The sequence below is a fragment of the Bombina bombina genome, chromosome 10 (assembly GCF_027579735.1).
Source record: "Bombina bombina isolate aBomBom1 chromosome 10, aBomBom1.pri, whole genome shotgun sequence".
Classification (NCBI taxonomy): Eukaryota; Metazoa; Chordata; class Amphibia; order Anura; family Bombinatoridae; genus Bombina; species Bombina bombina.
This window is the reverse complement of record NC_069508.1, coordinates 213326587-213348690: the sequence shown is the minus strand read 5'-3', so window position 1 is coordinate 213348690 and position 22104 is coordinate 213326587. Positions and strand designations below refer to the sequence as shown.

At 39.0% G+C, this 22104-nt stretch overlaps 1 protein-coding gene across 1 annotated transcript in view; it reads right to left on the bottom strand.

The window, feature by feature from the left end:
• Positions 1–22104, bottom strand: part of DNAJC6 (DnaJ heat shock protein family (Hsp40) member C6) — a 328505-nt gene that overhangs the window by 113133 nt on the left and 193268 nt on the right. The window lies entirely within an intron of this gene.

Sequence of the window (22104 nt, the reverse complement as noted above, 5' to 3'; positions counted from 1 at the left end):
AAAAGGTGCACAAATTCTGCAAAACAGTGTAAAAAAAAGAAGTAAACTTTTCGAAATTTTTACAGTGGATACTTAAAGCTTTAGTAAGATTGCCCCAACAGTCAAATAAACGATTAACCCCTTAATGCAAAAACCGGATTGACAAAACGTTAAAAACCGGAAAAAAATGCTCAGCACCTTGCCACAGCTCTGCTGTGGCGCCTACCTGCCCTTAGAGATAGATTTTGTGGGGAAAATACTTCCTTTAGGCCCTCAAATACAGCAGGACCCTCCGGTGTAGCAGCTTGAAGTCTTGTCTTGTAAAAACAACTGCGCATCTGAAGCGCGAAAATAGGCCCTCCCACCTCACTCGATGTCTGTGGGGCCTAAAAGAAACACACTAAAGTGTTTCTAAACTAGCCATGTGGGTTAATAACCCTTAAATAAGCCCAAATGAACCTCCAAAGTCCCTCAAAACATTAATCCTTAATAAAAAAACGTTAGCCTTTCTTATAAGTGTCACCCAGTATTAACTTAGCCCTTTATGCAAGCTGGTAATTCCATACTATGTCTCTGAATACAGCTTACCCTTCCCTCATGGGGATACTGCCAGCCTTTTCTAGAATTATCACAGTCTGTCTAGAAAAAAATGACTGAACATACCTCAGTGCAGCTTAGCATGCAAACCGTTCCCCCAACTGAAGTTTTCTTGTACTCCTCAGCCTCTGTGGGAACAGCAGTGGATCTTAGTTACAAAGTGCTAAGATCATCATCCTCCTTGCAGAAATCTTCATCCCTTTTCTGCTAGAGAGTGAATAGTACACACCGGTACCATTTAAAATAATAAACTTTTGCTTGAGAAAATAAAAACTAACATTTTTGTCACCACAATCATTTTACCCTTCCTATTGCTTAGAGCCGGCAAAGAGAATGACTGGGGGGTGGAGTTAGGGGAGGAGCTATATAGACAGCTCTGCTGTGGGTGCTCTCTTTGCCACTTCCTGTTGGGAAGGAGAATATCCCACAAGTATTGGATGAATCCGTGGACTCGATATATCTTGCAAGAGAAATATATAAATTTGATTGAGTCTGTAGAACAATTATAACAATTATACCGAATACCCAAACTCTAAAATTAGAGGTCAGAAATAATAAATATATTTGGTAAAAACACTTTGTTGACCAAGGTGCCTATTTATCAAGCTCTGTATGCCTGAAGGCTCGCCAGAAACAGAAGTTATGAAGCAGCGGTCTAAAGACGGCTGCTCCATAACCTGTCTGCCTGCTCTGAGGCGGCGGCCAGAAATCAACCCGATCGGGTTGATCGACACCCCCTGCTAGCGGCCGATTGGCCTTGAATCAGCAGGGGACGGCATTGCACCAGCAGTTCACAAGAACTGCTGGTGCAATGATAAATGCCGAGAGCGTATGCTGTTGGCATTTATCGATGTGCAGCGGACCTGATCTGCTATATCCGATCATGTCCGCTCGCACCATAGTAAGGAATTAAGGAGATTAAGAAATTGACAAATTTAAATTTCACATACATACATTACAACCAAACTCTTTTAATATAGATCATATTCAGTCACACAGTCTAGCTTAATGCATTCAACAACTTTCTGCAAATCTGTGAATTCCATTTCTCATTTAGGGCGCAGTGGGAGTAAAGGCATTAAACTGTCAGATATATCAACGTTACAAGCTAAATAAGAGTACAAGAGTACAATATTAATGAAGATTTTACATTTTGTACAAAATATATGAGAAACATTTTCTAAGAGCAATAAGGAAGCCTGGGAGAGTTTGGGCAAATTAGAGAGATCCCTGGAAATAAGGGAGGGTTGTGAACCCTATTCCTGGCTGATAACCAGGCTGGCAAACAAAATAACAGAAAAAATAAACAAATAACCCCAACAAGTCTTAATAAGAGGCAATACGTTCAGTGAGGTTTAAAGGGACATGAAACATAAACATTTTCTTTAATTATTTAGATAGATTAGAACATACACAACAATTTGATTGTTCTCTTGGTATCCTTTGTTTAAGAAGCAGTAATGCACTACTGGGAGCTAGATAATGCATTGATTGAGCCAATAAAATGAGGCATATATCTGCAGCCACCAATCAGGAGCTCCTACGGGCAACCTAGGTATCCTTTTCAGCAAAGGATACAAGGAGAACAAAACAAATGAGATAGAAGTAAATTGGAAAGTTGTTTAAAATCACGTGCTCTGTCTGAATCATGAAATAATAAGTTTGGGTTTCATGTCCCTTTAAATATTTCATTTCTGTGTCCCATGCCATTTTTATTGCACTTTAACAGCATTTTAAATGCATTAACATTTTAATAGAACACACTTTCTCAGAATTTCTTTGAATAAATATTTTGATTTCAAATTTCTAACTTTCACCTAGATTATGAGTTTTGCGCTAAACAGGGTGCGAAATTAACGCCAAAAAAGTTGCGTTATTTCACCCTCCATAGCGCTGCCATTAAGAGTTACTGAAAAGCCTCCTTGTGCGTGCGATATAGCGACATTACGCTCCATACCGCACAAAAGCTAAGGGCTGCTTTGACGTGCTCGTGCACGCTTTCCCCATAGACATCAATGGGGAGAGAGTGTTAGAAAAAAAAACTAACAGCTGCGATCGCGGAATGAAAATTCTCCGTAATGCAACCCCATTGATGTCTATGGTGGAAAAAAGGTTACGTTTCAACCTAACAGTACCTCTCCGACCTACTTTCCAGAGACATGTTCTGCTCCCCCACGACAGTCAACAACTGGTAAGACCTTTCCTATATGCACTATGGATACACCCCAGTATTTAGTCATGAATAACATGAAAATTAACATAATATCACAAAACGTTAAAGGGCTCAATTCACCCACAAAACGCTCAGTGGCTCTTAGGTGTTTTTCCAAACATACAGACTCTATAGTTTTTATTCAGGAGACCCATTTCACAAAGACGGCTGAGCCTAGATTTTTATCCAAATATCACCCTGTGAATTATTTTAACTCTTTACCCGATAAAAAGAAAAAAGGAGTAGAAATACTAATGCACAAAAACATCCACTTTACGTTACAAAACAAAATAATGGACGAAGACGGTAGAATACTAATTCTGGTGGGCACCTTGTTTAATAACCCAGTAACCTTAGTGAACATATACGCCCCCAACAGTAATAAACCCAAATTCAGTTATCGAAATTAGTAACAAACAACAAGAGAGGAGCCTTAATATTAGGTGGGGACTAAAATGTCACGTTAGACCCTAAATTAGACTCATCCACAGGAAACCCCCTGACTCAAACCAGAGCCCCAACTGCGATACACAACTGTCTAGCACACCTGGGATTGATTGATATTTGGAGAGTACAACACAGCACTTTTAGAAATTATACCTTCTACTCCCACCCCTGGTCAATATATACGAGAATAGACTACCTACTGATAGATAGGAACCACCTTTCCTTGGTTAGGGACTCAGATATTCAACCAACTTCCTAGTCGGACCACTCTCAAATAAGTGTAGACCTGGGGTGGCCTGATCACCCCGTCACACCCTACATATGGAGAATGGATAATTCCCTCCTTCAGGACCGAGTTATCACAAATGCACTCACAAAATCTCTACAAGACTACTTCCACATTAACACCACCCCAGGAATGGACCCAAATATCATTTGGGGGGCCCATAAGGCTGTACTGAGAGGAGAGTATCAAACACGCAGCATATCGGATAAAAATATACAATGAGAAAATAGGAACCCTCACCACACTACTAAAAGACTTAGAACTTACACACAAAAACGCGCCATCGAATACTACAATATACAATCAGCTTTTAAAGGTCAGACAGGACCTCAACAGCATACTAACAAAAGAGGCTCAAAGAAAAGCCATAAACATTAGGAAATTATATGCTTATGAAGGCAACCGAGCAGGACCACTATTAGCTAAACTCCTAAAAGCCCAAATACTTAGGTCCCAAGTGAACAAACTGGTCACATTAAATAATCAAAGTATATACGATAGCAAGCAGATAGCTAACCATTTTAGCAAATTCTATTCTAAACTATATCATTTAGATGGCAAAGTCTCACTTGAACACATAGAAATAATGAGAGATTATATAGGGAAGGCAGACTTACACAAACTAGACCTGACACAGAAAGACACCCTAGAGGAACCTATATCCCTCACTGAGGTGCTCAAAGTGATACAGGACTTACCCTCAGGGAAAAGTCCTGGGCCAGATGGCTTCACAAACGTTTACTATAAATCCTTCAAAAATATTTTAGCCCCACGATTACTCCAATTCTTTAATGCTTTAGACGATAACCATACACTCCCACAGGAAATGCTAATGGCACATATCTCGGTTATCCCGAAACCAAACAAAGATCCCACTGATCCAAGTAGCTATAGACCCATATCCCTTTTAAATACTGACGTCAAGATCCTGGGCAAGATTTTAGCCACACGAATTAATAAGATCTTACACACGTTAATACACACAGACCAAGTTGGTTTTGTCCCTGGTAGGGAAGCGAGAGATAATACTATCAGAGCAGTTACCTTGTCTACATATGCCAAATTAAATAAGATCCCAGCAGTGCTTATAGCGACAGATGCCGAAAAGGCATTTGACAGCATAAATTGGAATTTCCTAAAAGAAAGATTGTTATCCCAAGGATTTGGCCCCAAAATGGTAAATCGGATATTTAGTCTATATACACACGCCTCAGTGCGGGTGAAAGCCAATGGAATGTTATCAAACCCATTCTATATTTGCAACGGCACAAGGCAGGATTGCCCCCTTTCACCTGCGCTGTTTGTCCTCACCATGGAAGTTTTGGCTGCACATGTTAGGCAAGACCCAGAAATAGAAGGAATACCCATTGGCCCACACAATTTCAAGATAGCCATGTATGAGGACGACATTTTATTTGCAATCTCCCACCCTCACTCTACCATCCCAAAAGTACTTGAGCAACTAGGTATCTTTGGGAGATTCTCAAATTTTCTTATTAATAAAAAAAATACTAAATAAATCTCTCCCATTGGCCTCGTTCCAAGCCATAAAACATATCTGCCCTCTAAATCTACGAGAGAAATCTCTTAAATACCTCGGTATCCAACTCTTACCAAATATCCCACAGCTCTTTGACGAAAACTTTTTGACACTTTCCCGCAGAATACAACAAGATTTAAACACGTGGACAGCAAAGCCGATCACGTGGTGGGGACGAGCACAGTGTGTTAAGATGACGATCTTGTCCAGGGTCTTGTACATATTTCAGACTCTCCCCATCCCACTACCCAAATAGTTTGTAACACAATTACAAAAACACATTAATCTATTCACCTGGGGAAAGATCAAACCCAGGGTCCGTAAGGACAACCTATACAGAACATGTGGAAACGGGGGGGGTTGGGTCTACCGTGTATAGCAGATTATCTATATGCCATAACCCTGCAAAGGCTAATAGATTGGCATAGATCCAAAGAATCCAAAACTTGGGTGGCAATAGACTCTCACATTCTTCAGATGCCAGAAGTAGGGGCACTGTGCTGGATCCCTAAAGACCTAAGACCACCTCAATGTGCAGAATTAGAAATATATCGCTGTGTGTTTGAGTCTTGGGATTCAATTATACAGCGAAGGAAATATATATTGAGCACTCACTCCCCTATGTTTCCGATACCCAGGAACGCAGAGCTGATAGGAGGTTTGGACAAGGGTCAGAGGAGATTGACGGAATGGGATTACACTACCCCATTACGAAAATTTACCACACAAGGGAAACTAAAGAGTAGAGAAGATTTAATAGAAGTGGCAGGGGGTAGATATTCCAGTTGGCTAAAATACTTTAGAATTATCTCACTTCATACACACCTCACCATACAGACAAGACTACTTAAGAAAGCCTAGACCATTTGAGAACTATTGTGTATACCGGGGTGACGCAAGACACTCCTTGTCCCTGGCGAGGAAATAAATACAGACGAACCATACGACACAGCTCCCCTCTTATACCTTCAACTGGCAGACTGAATTAGAAACTGAAATACCACAGGAAGACTGGCACAATTTTTTTTATAGATGGAGAGGGCATCGACCTCACCACATTCATTAAAACTCAATTTCAAAGTCTTAATGCGCTGGTACCTTACCCCCGCCAGGTTGCAATCTAACGCCTAGATTTAGAGTTTGGCGTTAGCCGTCAAAAGCAGCGTTAAGGGGTCCTAACGCTGCTTTTTACCGCCCGCTGCTATTTAGAGTCAGGCAGGAAAGGGACTACCGTTCACTTTCTTTCCGCGACTCGAGGCTACCGCAGATCCCTTTACGTCAATTGTGTATCCTATCTTTTCTATGGGATTTGCCTAACACTGGTATTACGAGTCTTGGGAGAAGCGAGCGGTAGAGCCTCTACCGACAAGACTACGAACCGTAAAAAAAAATCACTAGTTAAGAGCTTTATGGGCTAACGCGGGAACCTAAAGCTCCTAACTACTGTGCTATAAAGTACACTAACACCCATAAACTACCTATGAACCCCTAAAACGAAGCCCCCCACATCGCAAACCCTATAATACATTTTTTTAACCCTTAATCTGCCGCTCCGGACACCGCCGCAACCTACATTATCCCTATGAACCCCTAATCTGCTGCCCCTAACATCGCCGACACCTATATTATATTTATTACCCCCTAATCTGCCCCCCCAACGTCGCCGCCACCTACCTACACTTATTAACCCCATATCTGCCGACTGGACCACGCCGCCACTATAATAAATGTATTAACCCCTAAATCGCCGCACTCCCACCTCGCAAACACTATAATAAATTTTATTAACCCCTACTCTCCCCCCCCTGCAACGTCGCCGCCGCCACCTACCTACACTTATTAACCCCTAATCTGCCGACCGGACCTCGCCGCCACTATAATAAATGTATTAACCCCTAAACCGCCGCACTCCCACCTCGCAAACACTATAATAAATTTTATTAACCCCTAATCTGCCCTCCCTAACATCGCCGCCACCTACCTACAAATATTAACCCCTAATCTGCAGCCCCCACCGTCGCCGCTACTATAATAAAGTTATTAACCCCTAAACCTAAGTCTAACCCTAACACCCCCCTAACTTAAATATAATTTAAATTAATCTAAATAAATTTACTATAATTAAATAAATTATTCCTATTTAAAAATACTTACCTATAAAATAAACTCTAATATAGCTACAATATAACTAATAGTTACATTGTAGCTATTTTAGGATTTATATTTATTTTACAGGCAACTTTGTATTTATTTTAACTAGGTACATTAGCTATTAAATAGTTAATAACTATTTAATAGCTACCTAGTTAAAATAATTACAAAATTACCTGTAAAATAAATCCTAACCTAAGTTACAAATACGCCTAACACTACACTATTAATAAATTAATTAAATAAATTACCTACAATTAGCTAAACTAAAATACAATTAAATAAACTAATCTATAATACAAAAAAAACAAAACACTAAATTACAGAAAATAAAAAAATTTACAAGAAGTTTAAACTAATTACACCTAATCTAAGCCCCCTAATAAAATAAAAAAGCCCCCCAAAATAATAAAATGCCCTACCCTATTCTAAATTACAAAATAATCAGCTCTTTTACCAGCCCTTAAAAGGGCCTTTTGCGGGGCATTGCCCCAAAGTAATCAGCTCTTTTACCTGTAAAAAAAAATACAACCCCCCCCCAACATTAAAACCCACCACCCACAACATACCCTACTCTAACCCACCCAAACCCCCCTTAAATAAACCTAACACTAACCCCCTGAAGATCTGCCTACCTTGAGTCGTCTTCACCCAGCCGAGCCAAATTCTTCATCCAAGCGGAGCAACAAGAGGTCCTCCATCCGGTAGAAGTCTTCATCCAAGCGGGGCAAGAAGAGGTCCTCCATCCGGTAAAAGTCTTCATCCAAGTGGGGCAAGAAGAGGTCCTCCATCCGGTAGAAGTCTTCATCGAAGCGGGGTCTTCTATCTTCATCCATCCGGAGCGGAGCGGAGCCATCTTCCATACAGCCGACGCGGAGCCATCCTCTTCAACCAACGGACTAACGACGAATGACGGTTCCTTTAAGGGACGTCATCCAAGATGGCGTCCCTCGAATTCCGATTGGCTGTTAGGATTCTATCAGCCAATCGGAATTAAGGTAAGAAAAATCTGATTGGCTGATTCAATCAGCCAATCAGATTGAAGTTCAATCCGATTGGTTGATCCAATCAGCCAATCGGATTGACCTTGTATTCTATGATCGGAACAGCCAAGGTGAAGACGACTCAAGGTAGGGAGATCTTCAGGGGGTTAGTGTTAGGTTTATTTAAGGGGGGTTTGGGTGGGTTAGAGTAGGGGTATGTGGGTGGTGGGTTTTAATGTTAGGGGGGTTGTATTTTTTTTTTTTACAGGTAAAAGAGCTGATTACTTTGGGGCAATGCCCCGCAAAAGGCCCTTTTAAGGGCTGGTAAAAGAGCTGATTACTTTGTAATTTAGAATAGGGTAGGGCCTTTTATTATTTTGGGGGGCTTTTTTTATTTTATTAGGGGGCTTAGATTAGGTGTAATTAGTTTAAACTTCTTGTAAAAAAAAATTATTTTCTGTAATTTAGTGTTTGTTTTTTTTGTATTATAGATTAGTTTATTTAATTGTATTTTAGTTTAGCTAATTGTAGGTAATTTATTTAATTAATTTATTGATAGTGTAGTTAGGTTAGGATTTATTTTACAGGTAATTTTGTAATTATTTTAACTAGGTAAGCTATTAAATAGTTATTAACTATTTAATAGCTATTGTACCTAGTTAAAATAAATACAAAGTTGCCTGTAAAATAAATATAAATCCTAAAATAGCTACAATGTAATTATTAGTTATATTGTAGCTATATTAGGGTTTATTTTATAGGTAAGTATTTAGTTTTAAATAGGAATAATTTATTTAATTATAGTAAATTTATTTAGATTAATTTAAATTATATTTAAGTTAGGGGGTGTTAGGGTTAGACTTAGGTTTAGGGGTTAATAACTTTATTATAGTAGTGGCGACGGTGGGGGCAGCAGATTAGGGGTTAATATTTGTAGGTAGATGGCGGCGATGTTAGGGAGGGCAGATTAGGGGTTAATAAAATTTATTATAGTGTTTGCGAGGTGGGAGTGCGGCGGTTTAGGGGTTAATACATTTATTATAGTGGCGGCGAGGTCCGGTTGGCAGATTAGGGGTTAATAAGTGTAGGTAGGTGGCAGCGGCGACGTTGTGGCGGGGGGCAGATTAGGGGTTAATAAATATAATATAGGTGTCGGCGATGTTAGGGGCAGTAGATTAGGGGTTCATAGCTATAATGTAGGTTGCGGCGGTGTCCGTAGCAGCAGATTAGGGGTTAATAATATAATGTAGGTGTCAGCAATAGCGGGGGCGGCAGATTAGGGGTTAATAAGTGTAAGGTTAGGGGTGTTTAGAGTCGGGGTTCATGTTAGGATGTTAGGTGTAGACATAACTTTTGTTTCCCCATAGGAAACCATGGGGCTGCGTTAGGAGCTGAATGCTGCTTTAGGCAACGCTGGTATTGAGGGTTGAAGTGGAGCTAAATTATGCTAAACGCTCCCTTTTCTGAGGCTAACGCAGCCATTCAGACAACTCTTAATACCAGCGTTGTTTTAAGGGTGCGCTGGAAAAAAAACCAGCGTTAGCACCGCAGGCCTTTACCGACAAAACTCTAAATCTAGGCGTAAATATCCTGGGACATCGGGAAGATGTTGGCGATGGTGTGAAGGGAGGGGAAGCTACCTACACATGAGGTGGACATGTCCCAAGGTGCTATCCCTGTAGAGGGCAGTGGAAAACTACTTCAAAGAGCTTATGAGCGGAGATTTTTCCCTAACACCTAGAATAGCATTATTGAATGACTTACCCAACCTTAACTGCAGACTGAAGCTTACTCTCCTACAGGTGGGTCTGACGGGAGCAAAAGCATTGATAGCCCTTCACTGGAAAACACAATTTACCCCGACAATGACTAACTGGACGAACAAAGTTGACGACTTACTAACACTGGAGGAATATGGTTATACTAAGCGGAAAAAAATGGGTCTCCTTGCAGATGTGAGATTTCTCTGGGAGGAGGGTCTCGCGCGGGTAGAAAGGATCCTAAGACAGGTTCATGATACCTGACTGACTACTCATGTTCTGACACTGCTCTTTCTTTTCTCTGGACTTGCTTCTCCTGTGGGGCGTGATGCATGTCGCGGGTTATATTAGTTACCTTCACATATACATTCCCGAGTTACATAGGTAGACATAGGAAAAACTAATTGCACTATAGTTGGGATTACATAAGGATCACTAGTCTCAAAGGAAAGGAAGGGTAATGAAGTACAATATAATTTTTATTCTTTGAACAGCAACTACATAAAGGAAGTTTACTTACAAGCGGCTGACATTCGACTTCATTTAATTTAATTTAGTTTGATTTGATTTAATTTGTACTGTTTTTTCTTCTTTTGTTTTTGTCCCAAGGAATGCATTTGCTTCAGCGTCAGGTCAGTATTTATGTATTGCACAACTTTATCAATCTCATGTACATATGATTGTGATGCTATTCCACAGCAAATTTTTATTGTATGACTTGGAAGACAATAAAATTGTTTAAAATTCAAAAAGAAAATTAAAAATAAACCTAACATTAAACTATAAATTAACCTAACCTTACTAGTCTAATAAAATAAAAAAATACTGCCAATTAAAAAATCTGAATGACTAATTTTAAAAAACCTAACACTACGAAAAAAATTAAAAAAAAAAAATTAAAAAAATTAAAAAAATTAATTATGAAAAATAAAAAACACTAAGTTTACAAAAAATTATAAACGAAATTATCAAAATAAAAACAATTACACCTAATCTAATAGCCCTATAAAAATAAAAAAAGCCCCCCCCCAAATAAAAACACCACCTAGCCCACAAAAAAACATAATTGATGTAAGAACTTACCTGATAAATTCATTTCTTTCATATTGGCAAGAGTCCATGAGCTAGTGACGTATGGGATATACAATCCTACCAGGAGGGGCAAAGTTTCCCAAACCTCAAAATCAGGGCCGGACTGGGACATCAGACCGGCCCTGGAAATTTGTATAGACTGGCCTGGCCCAGCCCCGCCCCCTCTGGCCCAGCTCCGCCCCCTCTGACCAAGTCCCACCCATATATCCTTCATTGCTTGGTATTGAAGGTAATACTGCTCAGTCAAGCCTCTCTGATATCGAAGCAGATTCCTGTCTAAGGTGCCACTCTGTGCCTTACCCCTCCTGCTCAAAACAACTAACTACGGAACTCCTGATCCTTTTGCTGCTAGAAGGACTTCCTCTCAGCTAAACCTGTCTGATACGAAGACGCTGCTCTGCTCTGGCTCACAGCTGATCGGCGGTGACGTCACCACAGCTGCAACCAAACACTTCCGTGTTCGCCAGACACACGCTCCCAACCACAGAACATTCAGCTGCATTGTGTCAAGGTACCAGCCTAAATTACCGAATATACTTACCTATTATAAATACTTGCCTCTGATATCCTTTGCCTACGCTTGGTAAGGTTTTAATATATCTTCACTGTTAATCCTTATTTTTTTTTTTTTACACTTCCTTTTTAAGGCTATTGATGACAGCCTTACAAGTGTGTAAATTCCCCTAGGATCCAGTTTGCTGCTACACACGCAAATAAACATTTTACTGAGACCAAAACGAGGAACAATGAATTTCCTCTGTGCCCAGGTAAAATACCAGCCAGTGCAGATCGTTATATAGCAGCCCCGCATTATTTCCTGCACCAAAAAAAAATGACCCGATATATAAATAACATTCACGTCACTTCCTTTACTTTTACCGGAGCTGAAATCAGGGTTCCCTGGTTACTGAGAAGACTCAAAACAGGGAATGTGAAACAGTCTATAAACATAAGCATAGGCAGTAATTAATGACTATTTAAAAAGGTGTTTACCAGATTTACAGTATCTTACTCGTATGGACAGAGCTATACACCAAGGCATCACTGGGGAGTGTTTCTCTGCGTTTGTGAGAAAGGGGTGGAGCTGAAAGCAAGTGTGGCGAGAGACAGCGATACAGATTCTAATGGGGGATACTGAATCTGTTGGAACGCCCTCAGTAGGATTACTGGGTGGGCGGTTCGAAATGAGGGATATGGGCGGATTTGTAAGGAGGTGATGGGCGGGGATGTAAGCAGCGATGCAGCTAGTGAACTAGCCGAGCGGCAGCCTGTTGCGCTCCCTCACAACTTCTGCAGCTGCCCCAGCCCAGCCTCTGCCGGCCCACCGGGATTTTCCTGGTATCCCGGCGGCCCAATCCGGCCCTGCTCAAAATGCCTATAAATACACCCCTCACCACACCCACAATACAGTTTAACGAATAGCCAAGTAGTGGGGTGATAAAGAAAGGAGTAAAAAGCATCAACCAAGGAATTTGGAAATAATTGTGCTTTATACAAAAAAAAATCATAACCACCATAAAAAGGGTGGGCCTCATGGACTTTTGCCAATATGAAAGAAATGAATTTATCAGGTAAGTTCTTACATAAATTATGTTTTCTTTCATGTAATTGGCAAGAGTCCATGAGCTAGTGACGTATGGGATAGCAATACCCAAGATGTGGAACTCAACACAAGAGTCACTAGAGAGGGAGGGATAGAATCTGTAAAATTCTAGGAATTCTGAAAGAATGCCAAGCAAATTTCTGAGAAGAACACCATGAAATATAAGTCTTCCAAACTCGATAATAAATCTTTCTAGAACAGATTTACGAGCCTGTAACATAGTATTAATTACTGAGTCAGAGAAACCTCTATGACTAAGCACTAGGCGTTCAATTTACATACCTTCAAATTTAATGATTTGAGATCCTGATGGAAAAACGGACCTTGAGACAGAAGGTTCAGCCTTAATGGAAGAGGCCAAGGTTGGCAACTGGACATCCGAACAAGATCCGCATACCAAAACCTGTGAGGCCATGCTGGAGCTACCCGCAATACAAACGACTGTTCCATGATGATTTTGGAGATCACTCTTGGAAGAAGAACTAGAGGCGGGAATATATAAGCAGGTTGGTAACACCAAGGAAGTGTCAACGCAGCCACTGCTTCCACCTGAAGATCCCTGGACCTGGACAGGTACCTGGGAAGTTTTTTGTTTAGATGAGAATCCATCAGATCTATTTCTGGAAGACCCCACATCTGAACAATCTGAGAAAACACATCTGGATTGAGGGACCACTCCCCCGGATGTAAAGTCTGACGGCTGAGATAATCCGCTTCCCAATTGTCTACACCTGGGATATGTACTGCAGAAATTAGACAAGAGCTGGATTCCGCCCAAGAAAGTATTTGAGATACTTCTTTCATAGCTAGGGGACTGTGAGTCCCCACCCTGATGATTGACATATGCCACAGCTGTGATATTGTCTGTCTGAAAGCAAATGAACGGTATTCTCTTCAACAGAGGACAAGCCTGAAGAGCCCTGAAAATTGCACGGAGTTCCAAAATATTGATTGGTAATCTCGCCTCTTGAGATTTCCAAACCCCTTGTGCTGTCAGAGATCCCCAAACAGCTCCCCAACCTGAAAGACTCGCATCTGTTGTGATCACAGTCCAGGTTGGACGAACCAAAGAGGCCCCTAGAACTATACGATGGTGATCTAACCACAAAGTCAGAGATAGTCGAACATTGGGATTTAAGGATATTAATTGTGATATCCTTGTATAATCCCTGCACCATTGATTCAGTATACAAAGCTGGAGAGGTCTCATATGAAAACGAGCAAAGGGGATTGTGTCCGATGCTGCAGTCATGAGTTTTCAATTTCAATTGTCTCTTGTCTGTTAGAGACAGAGTCATGGACACTGAATCTATCTGGAAACCTAAAAAGGTGACCCTTGTCTGAGGAATCAAGGAACTTTTTGGTAAATTGATCCTCCAACCATGTCTTTGAAGAAACAACACTAGTTTATTTGTGTGAGATTCTGCAGAATGTAAAGACTAAGCTAGTACCAAGATATCGTCCAAATAAGGAAACACCACAATACCCCGTTCTCTGATTACAGAGAGTAGGGCACCGAGAACCTTTGAAAAGATTCTTGGAGCTGTCGCTAGGCCAAAAGGAAGAGCAACAAATTGGTAATGCTTGTCTAGAAAAGAGAATCTCAGACACTGATAATGATCTGGATGAATTGGAATATGAAGATATGCATCCTGTAAGTCTATTGTAGACACATAATGCCCTTGCTGAACAAAAGGCAGAATAGTCCTTATAGTCACCATTTTGAAAGTTGGTACTCTTATATAACGATTCAAAATTTTCAGATCCAGAACTGGTCTGAATTAATTTTCTTTCTTTGGGACAATAAATAGATTTGAATAAAACCCCAGACTCTGTTCCTGAAAGGGAACTGGCATGATTACCCCTGATAACTCCAGGTCTGAAACACACTTCAGGAAAGCCTGAGCCTTTACTAGGTTTGCTGGAATTTGTGAAAGAAAAAATCTTCTCAGAGGCGGTCTTACTCTGAATCCTATTCTGTACCCCTGAGAGACAATACTCTGAATCCATTGATTTTGAACCGAATTGGTCCAAAAACCTTTGAAAAATCTAAATCTGCCCCCTACCAGCTGCGCTGGAATGAGGGCCGCACCTTCATGTGGACTTGGGGGCTGGCTTTGATCTCTTAAATGGCTTGGATTTATTCCAATTTGAGGAAGGCTTCCAATTGGAAACAGATTCCTTGGGGGGATGATTAGGTTTCTGTTCCTTATTTTGTCGAAAGGAACGAAAACGGTTAAAAGCTTTAGATTTACCTTTAGGTCTTTTATCTTGAGGCAAAAAAAAACTCCCTCCCCCCCCAGTGACAGTTGAAATTATTGAATCCAACTGAGAACCAAATAACTTATTAACTTGGAAAGAAAGAGATAGCAATCTGGACTTAGAAGTCATGTCAGCATTCCAAGTTTTAAGCCACAAAGCTCTTCTAGCTAAAATAGCTAAAGACATAGATTTAACATCAATTTTGATTATATCAAAAATGGCATCACAAATAAAATTATTAGCATGTTGAATCAAGTTAACAATGCTAGACAATTCAGGATCCAATACTTGTTGTGCTAAAGTCTCCAACCAAAAAGTTGAAGCAGCTGCAACATCAGCCAAAGAAACTGCAGGTCTGAGAAGATGACCTGAATATAAATAGGCTTTCCTTAGATAAGATTCAAGTTTCCTATCTAAAGGATCTTTAAAAAGAAGTACTATCTTCTGTAGGAATAGTAGTACGTTTAGCAAGAGTAGAGATAGCCCCATCAACTTTGGGGATCTTTTCCCAAAACTCTAAAGTAACTGCTGGCAAAGGATACAATTTTTTAAACCTTGAAGAAGGAATAAAAGAAGTACCAGGCCTATTCCATTCCTTAGAAATCATATCAGAAATAGCATCAGGAATTGGAAAAACCTCTGGAGTAACCACAGGAGGTTTATAAACAGAATTTAAACGTTTACTAGTTTTAATATCAAGAGGACTAGTTTCCTCCATATCCAATGTAATAAACACTTCTTTTAACAAAGAACGAATATACTCCATTTTAAATAAATAAGATTTGTCAGTGTCAATATCTGAGGTAGGATCTTCTGAACCAGATAGATCCTCATCAGAGCAGGATAATTCAGCATGTTGCCGGTCATTTGAAATTTCATCAACTTTATGAGAAGTTTTAAAAGACCTTTAACGTTTATTAGAAGGCTGGATGGCAGACAAAGCCTTCTGAATAGAATCAGAAATAAATTATTTTAAATTTACAGGTATATCTTGTGCATTAGATGTTGAGGGAACAGCAACAGGTAATGAACTACTACTGATGGATACATTCTCTGCATGTAAAAGTTTATCATGACAACTATTACAAACCACAGCTGGAGAAATAACCTCCACAAGTTTAAAACAAATGCACTTAGCTTTGGTAGAACTGTTATCATGCAGCAGGATTCCAACAGTGATTTCTGAGACAGGATCAGATTGAGACATCTTGCAAATATAAGAGAAAAAAACAACATATAAAGCAAAATTATCAATTTTCTTATATGGCAGTTTCAGGAATGGGAAAAAATTCAAACAGCATAGCCCTCTAATAGCGAAAAAGGCAAGAGGCATATAGAAATGGGGTCTTAAATAATGAAAATATTTGGCGCCAAGTATGACACACACAAACAGAAAAATATATTTTGGTGGTAATAACGTCCGGAAATAACATACTGGCGTCACAGATGACGCAACCTTGTGAAAGACTTGGCGTCAACTAAGACATCGGAAATTACGAATTTGCGTCCATGAATGTAACTTTGCGGCAAAAAATCTTGAATGACGCAATAAACTTTGGCATTTTGCGCCCTCGCGAGCCTAATTCTGCCCACAAATTTAAAAAACAATCAATTAAAAAAAAAAACTAAACCCCAAGTAAGAAATACATTTTTCTAAAAAATGCATTTCCCAGATATGAAACTGACAGTCTGCAAAAGGAAATATACTGAAAACCTGAATCATGGCAAATATAAGTACAATACATATATTTAGAACTTTATATAAATACATAAAGTGCCAAACCATAGCTGAGAGTGTCTTAAGTAATGAAAACATACTTACCATAAGACACCCATCCACATATAGCAGATAGCAAAACCAGTACTGAAACGGTTATCAGTAGAGGTAATGGAATATGAGAGTATATCGTCTATCTGAAAAGGGAGGTAGGAGATGAATCTCTACAACCGATAACAGAGAACCTATGAAATAGATTCCCGTGAGGAAAACCATTGCATTCAATAGGCGATACTCCCTTCACATCCCTCTGACATTCACTGTACACTGAGAGGAATCGGGCTTCAAAATGCTGAGAAGCGCATATCAACGTAGAAATCTTAGAACAAACTTACTTCACCCCCTCCATAGGAGGCAAAGTTTGTAAAACTGAATTGTGGGTGTGGTGAGGCATTTTGAGGTTTGGGGAACTTTGCCCCTCCTGGTAGGATTGTATATCCCATACATCACTAGCTCATGGACTCTTGCCAATTACATGAAAGAACTTACTAATAGCTCTTAAAATGGCCCTTTGTAGGCCATTGCCCTAAGTTAAACAGATCTTTTACCTGTAAAAAAAAAAAAATACAAAGTCCCCCCAACAGTAAAACTTACCACCCAACCAACCCCCCAAAATAAAAAAAAACTAACTCTAAAAAAAAACTAAGCTACCCATTGCCCCTAAAGGGGCATTTGTATGGGCATTGCCCTTAAAAGGGCATATAACTCTTTTTAAAAAGCCCAAACCCTAATCTGAAAAAAAAACACCCCAAAAAATAAAAAAATGCCTAACACTAACCCCAAAATATCTACTCACGGTTGCTGAATCCGCCAAATCAAATCAGCCAATAGGATTTTAGAAGCACTCATCCTATTGGCTGATTTGAATTTGAAGAATCAAATCAGCCAATAGGAATGCAAGGTACGCCATTTTGAAACGGCTACCTTGCATTGAAGCTTCAGTGTATGGCGGGGACCGTATGAAGAGGACGCTCCGCGCTGGATGTCTTCGCCGCTCCGCGCTGCCGGGATGAAGATAGAAGACTCCCCCGCAATGGATGAAGATGTCGCTGCCTGAAGACTTCTCGCCGCCTGGATGTCTGGACTTCAGCAGGGTAGGGTTTTTTTCAGATTGGGCTTTTGAAAAAGAGCTAAATGCCCTTTTAAGGGCAATGAAAAAGAGCTGAATGCCCTTTTAAGGGCAATGCCCAAACAAATGCCCCTTTAGTTGTTTTTTAGAGTTAAGTTTATTTTATTTTGGGGGGTTGGTTGGGTGGTGGGTTTTACTATTGGGGGGACTTTGTATTTTTTTTACAGCTGTTTAACTTAGGCCAATGCCCTACAAAAGGCTCTTTTAAGGGCTATTGGTAGTTTATTGTAGGCTAGGGGGTGTTTTTTTTTGGGGGGGGGGGGCTTTTTTATTTTTATAGGGCTATAAGATTAGGTGTAATTGTTTTTATTTTTGATAATTTTGTTTATTATTTTTTATAAGCTTAGTGTTTTTTATTTTTCATAAATTAGTGTTTTTTATTTTTTGTAATTTTAGATTTTTTATTTTTTTCGTAGTGTTAGGTTTTTTTAAATTTGTCATTTAGATTTTTTAATTGGTAGTATTTTCTATTTTATTAGAATAGTAATGTTAGGTTAACTTATAGTTAAAAGTTAGGTTTATTTTTATTTCATATCACAGGTAAGTTTTTATTTATTTAAATATAGTTATATTGTAATTTTTATTTTTTTATTTTTTTTATTATTGAGGTTTGAGATAGGGCATACAAACTTTTGAAACCAAAGTAAATAATAGTTACAATACAATATCAGAATATAATATACAGTATATATAGCATGCCATACAATCTTTGAGCCTTACAGTGAACACAAGGGGCCACTTTTGGACCTCATATAAAACATAGGAAAGGCAGAAGGCTCCTTGGAATATATGAGACCACTCATGGATCTCACCTGATAAACCTCAGTTTTATAGTAGAATATTTGTTAATAACATCAACTTGGTATAAGAAGATAAAGAAAAAAAAAGCTTATGGTATATTTTGCCGCTATTAAAAATCAAAGGCTCAAAACAAGGAAGGGATTACAGGGGATAACCTTATGGGTGGTACAACTTAACAGTTCATCTTATCAAGGCAATAGAACAGTGGAGTAACACCTATTCAGAGTATGCAAGGAGCAGACCGGGCAGTAGCATATATAAATAAAAAGCAGCTGTATGGACCTGCTTTATAAATTATGGTGGGGGCTAAATGAATTTTAGAGTGTCATTTGATATGTATAAGTAGGGTTGCACCGATACCATTTTTTTAAGACCGAGTACAAGTACCGATACTTTTTTCCAAATACTCACCGATACCAATTACCGATACTTTTTTCCAAATACTCACCGATACCAATTACCGATACTTTTTTATGTCATGACAGTTTACCTAGCACATTACAGAGTAATCATTTAAGATTACTTCTTTATAATTATGAACTGTATCTCAAAAGACATTTTGAAATAATAAAACAGTTTTATGTGCTTGTTGTCATAAAGTTTACAGAACATGTTTATAAATAAAAATATTACAATAACAATAATAACTACAATAAATAACAGCTGCAGCAGCTAGGGCTGGAAAGCTACAATTTAAAGGGGTGATTACTGGATGCCATTGGGTTGTAGGGTGCCTATATAACTCATCAATCTGATATTTGTACTTAATACAAAGTAATATAATTTAATTCTGAAAATAATATTGGGGAAGGAGTACCCAGTAATCCGCTTTGAGAAAAATGGGGCATTTGCACTCTACTGACTCAACAGAAAATAGGGCTGGTCTTCATAATTTTCCAGGGCTGCTTTTTATTCCCAGTCCAGCCCTGGCTAAGGATGTTCCTCAGAGTACAGTATGTTTTGAGCATAATTGTGCAAGAGGAGAACTAGTAGTATAACAGGCAATCTAGCAATTAGAATATTTTTTCAAAAGTTAGTGGCAAGTTCTTATTAAGGAACAGAAGCTCTCTGCATGTTCAGCTATAAGTCTGTTTCTGCTATCAGTAAGTTCTTATTAAGGAACAGAAGCATCTCTGCATGTTCAGCTATAAGTCTGTTTCTGCTATCAGTAAGTTCTTATTCAGGAACAGAAGCATCTCTGCATGTTCAGCTATAAGTCTGTCTCTGCTATCAGTAAGTTCTTATTAAGGAACAGAAGCATCTCTGCATGTTCAGCTATAAGTCTGTTTCTGCTATCAGTAAGTTCTTATTAAGGAACAGAAGCTCTCTGCATGTTCAGCTATAAGTCTGTTTCTGCTATCAGTAAGTTCTTATTAAGGAACAGAAGCTCTCTGTATGTTCAGCTATAAGTCTGCTTCTGCTAACAGCAAGGACGTTTGACGCTAAGCTGAACAGTCTCTCACTTTTCACACTATTGCATGGGTTAGAAAGATATTTTTGGGCCATTAAATCTCAGTTTATTAAGTGCCCAGTACTTCAGGGGTTTGTCTGAATGACTGCTCTGATGTACAATAATACAAATAACAGCAATTTGTATTGGCAGAACAATTTTTAGTTAAGTCTCCACTCCAGCTTAAAGGTGCAGTCTAGTATAAAAAACTTTCATTATTCAGATAGGACTTTTAATTTTAATCAACTTTCCAATTTACTTTCATCATCAAATTTGCTTTTTTCTCTTGGTATTCTTAGTTTAAACTAAACATAGGTAGGCTCATATGCTAATTTCTAAGCCTTTGAGGGCTGCCTCTTATCACAGGCTTTTTAAATCTCTTTTCAACACAAAGAGACAGAAAGTACACGTGGGCTATATAGATAACACTGTGTTCAGGCACAGGGGGTTATTTAAGATTTAGCACAAAACAATGCTAAATTTAAGACAATAGATAATAAACAGTCACAGTCATGTGATCAGGGGGCTGGAAGAAGGTTCCTAGATACAAGGTAATCACAGAGGTAAAAAGTATATTAATATAACTGAGATAACGGGCAGTCTGCAGAGGCTTAGATACAGGGTAATCACAGAGGTAAAAAGTATATTAATATAACTGAGATAAGGGGCAGTCTGCAGAGGCTTAGATACAAGGTAATCACAGAGGTAAAAAGTATATTAATATAAGTGAGATAAGGGGCAGTCTGAAGAGGCTTAGATACAGGGTAATCACAGAGGTAAAAAGTATATTAATATAACTGAGATAAGGGGCAGTCTGAAGAGGCTTAGATACAGGGTAATCACAGAGGTAAAAAGTATATTCATATAACTGAGATAAGGGGCAGTCTGCAGAGGGTTAGGTACAAGGTAATCACAGAGGTAAAAGTGTATTAATATAACTGAGATAAGGAGCAGTCTGCAGAGGGTTAGATACAAGGTAATCACAGAGGTAAAAAGTATATTAATATAACTGTGTTGGTTGTGCAAAACTGGGGAATCGGTAATAAAGGGGATTATCTATCTTTTAAAACAATAACAATTCTATGGTAGACTGTCCCTTTAAAATGAAATGGGAACATACAGTTTGAAAAATACCACAAGATGGTGTATGGGTAGGAATTAGAGGTATCGGTTTAAAGGGCCATGATACCCACATTTTTTCTTTCATGATTTAGAAAGAGAATGTATTTTTAAACATCTTTCTAATTTACTTCTATTATCTAATTTGTTTTATTCTCTTGATATTCTTTGCTGAAAAGCATATCTAGATATGCTCAGTAGCTGCTGATTGGTTGCTGCACATAGAAGCCTCATGTGATTGGCTCACCCATGTGCATTGCTTTTTCTTCAAATAAGGATATCTAAAATATGAAGCAAAATAAATACTAGAAGTAAATTGTAATGTTTAAATTTGTATGTTCTATCTGAATCATGAAAGAAAGATTTTGGGTTTAGTGGCCCTTTAAGTATCGGTGCATTTGCACGAGTATAAGTACTCATGCAAATACTTGGTATCGGTATCGGTGCAACCCTATGTATAAGTAAGTCTTAAAGCGCTGCTTCAAACTATATACATATAACAGTAAGATCTACCTGTTCAAAACACCTGGAGGTATAAGGATTTCCCAGCAATAGCTAAGAGAATATGGGACAGTGCAACCTGGAAAACCAATAGGAGCGTTGTTGCGGTTCATTAACTGTAAGATAAATTAGGGTTTAATCTGCAGATAAAAGGTTACAGCTCACTAGCTGCTAGTATGCCAACTCAGCGTAATGCATATACATGAACATACAACTATATTTAGTAATATGAGAATAGCTCTACAAAGGGAAAAATATTAAGAGTAAAGTGAACACTCACCTCTGTATTATGTTAAGATAAACAAAGTGCCCTGCCCCGTCCTGGCCGCCGACAGGACAAGACACCATATAGTGACTTAGGAGGTTAACAAACACATACTAGAGAGCCTCTAAGAGCATTGTTGGCTATAAACTA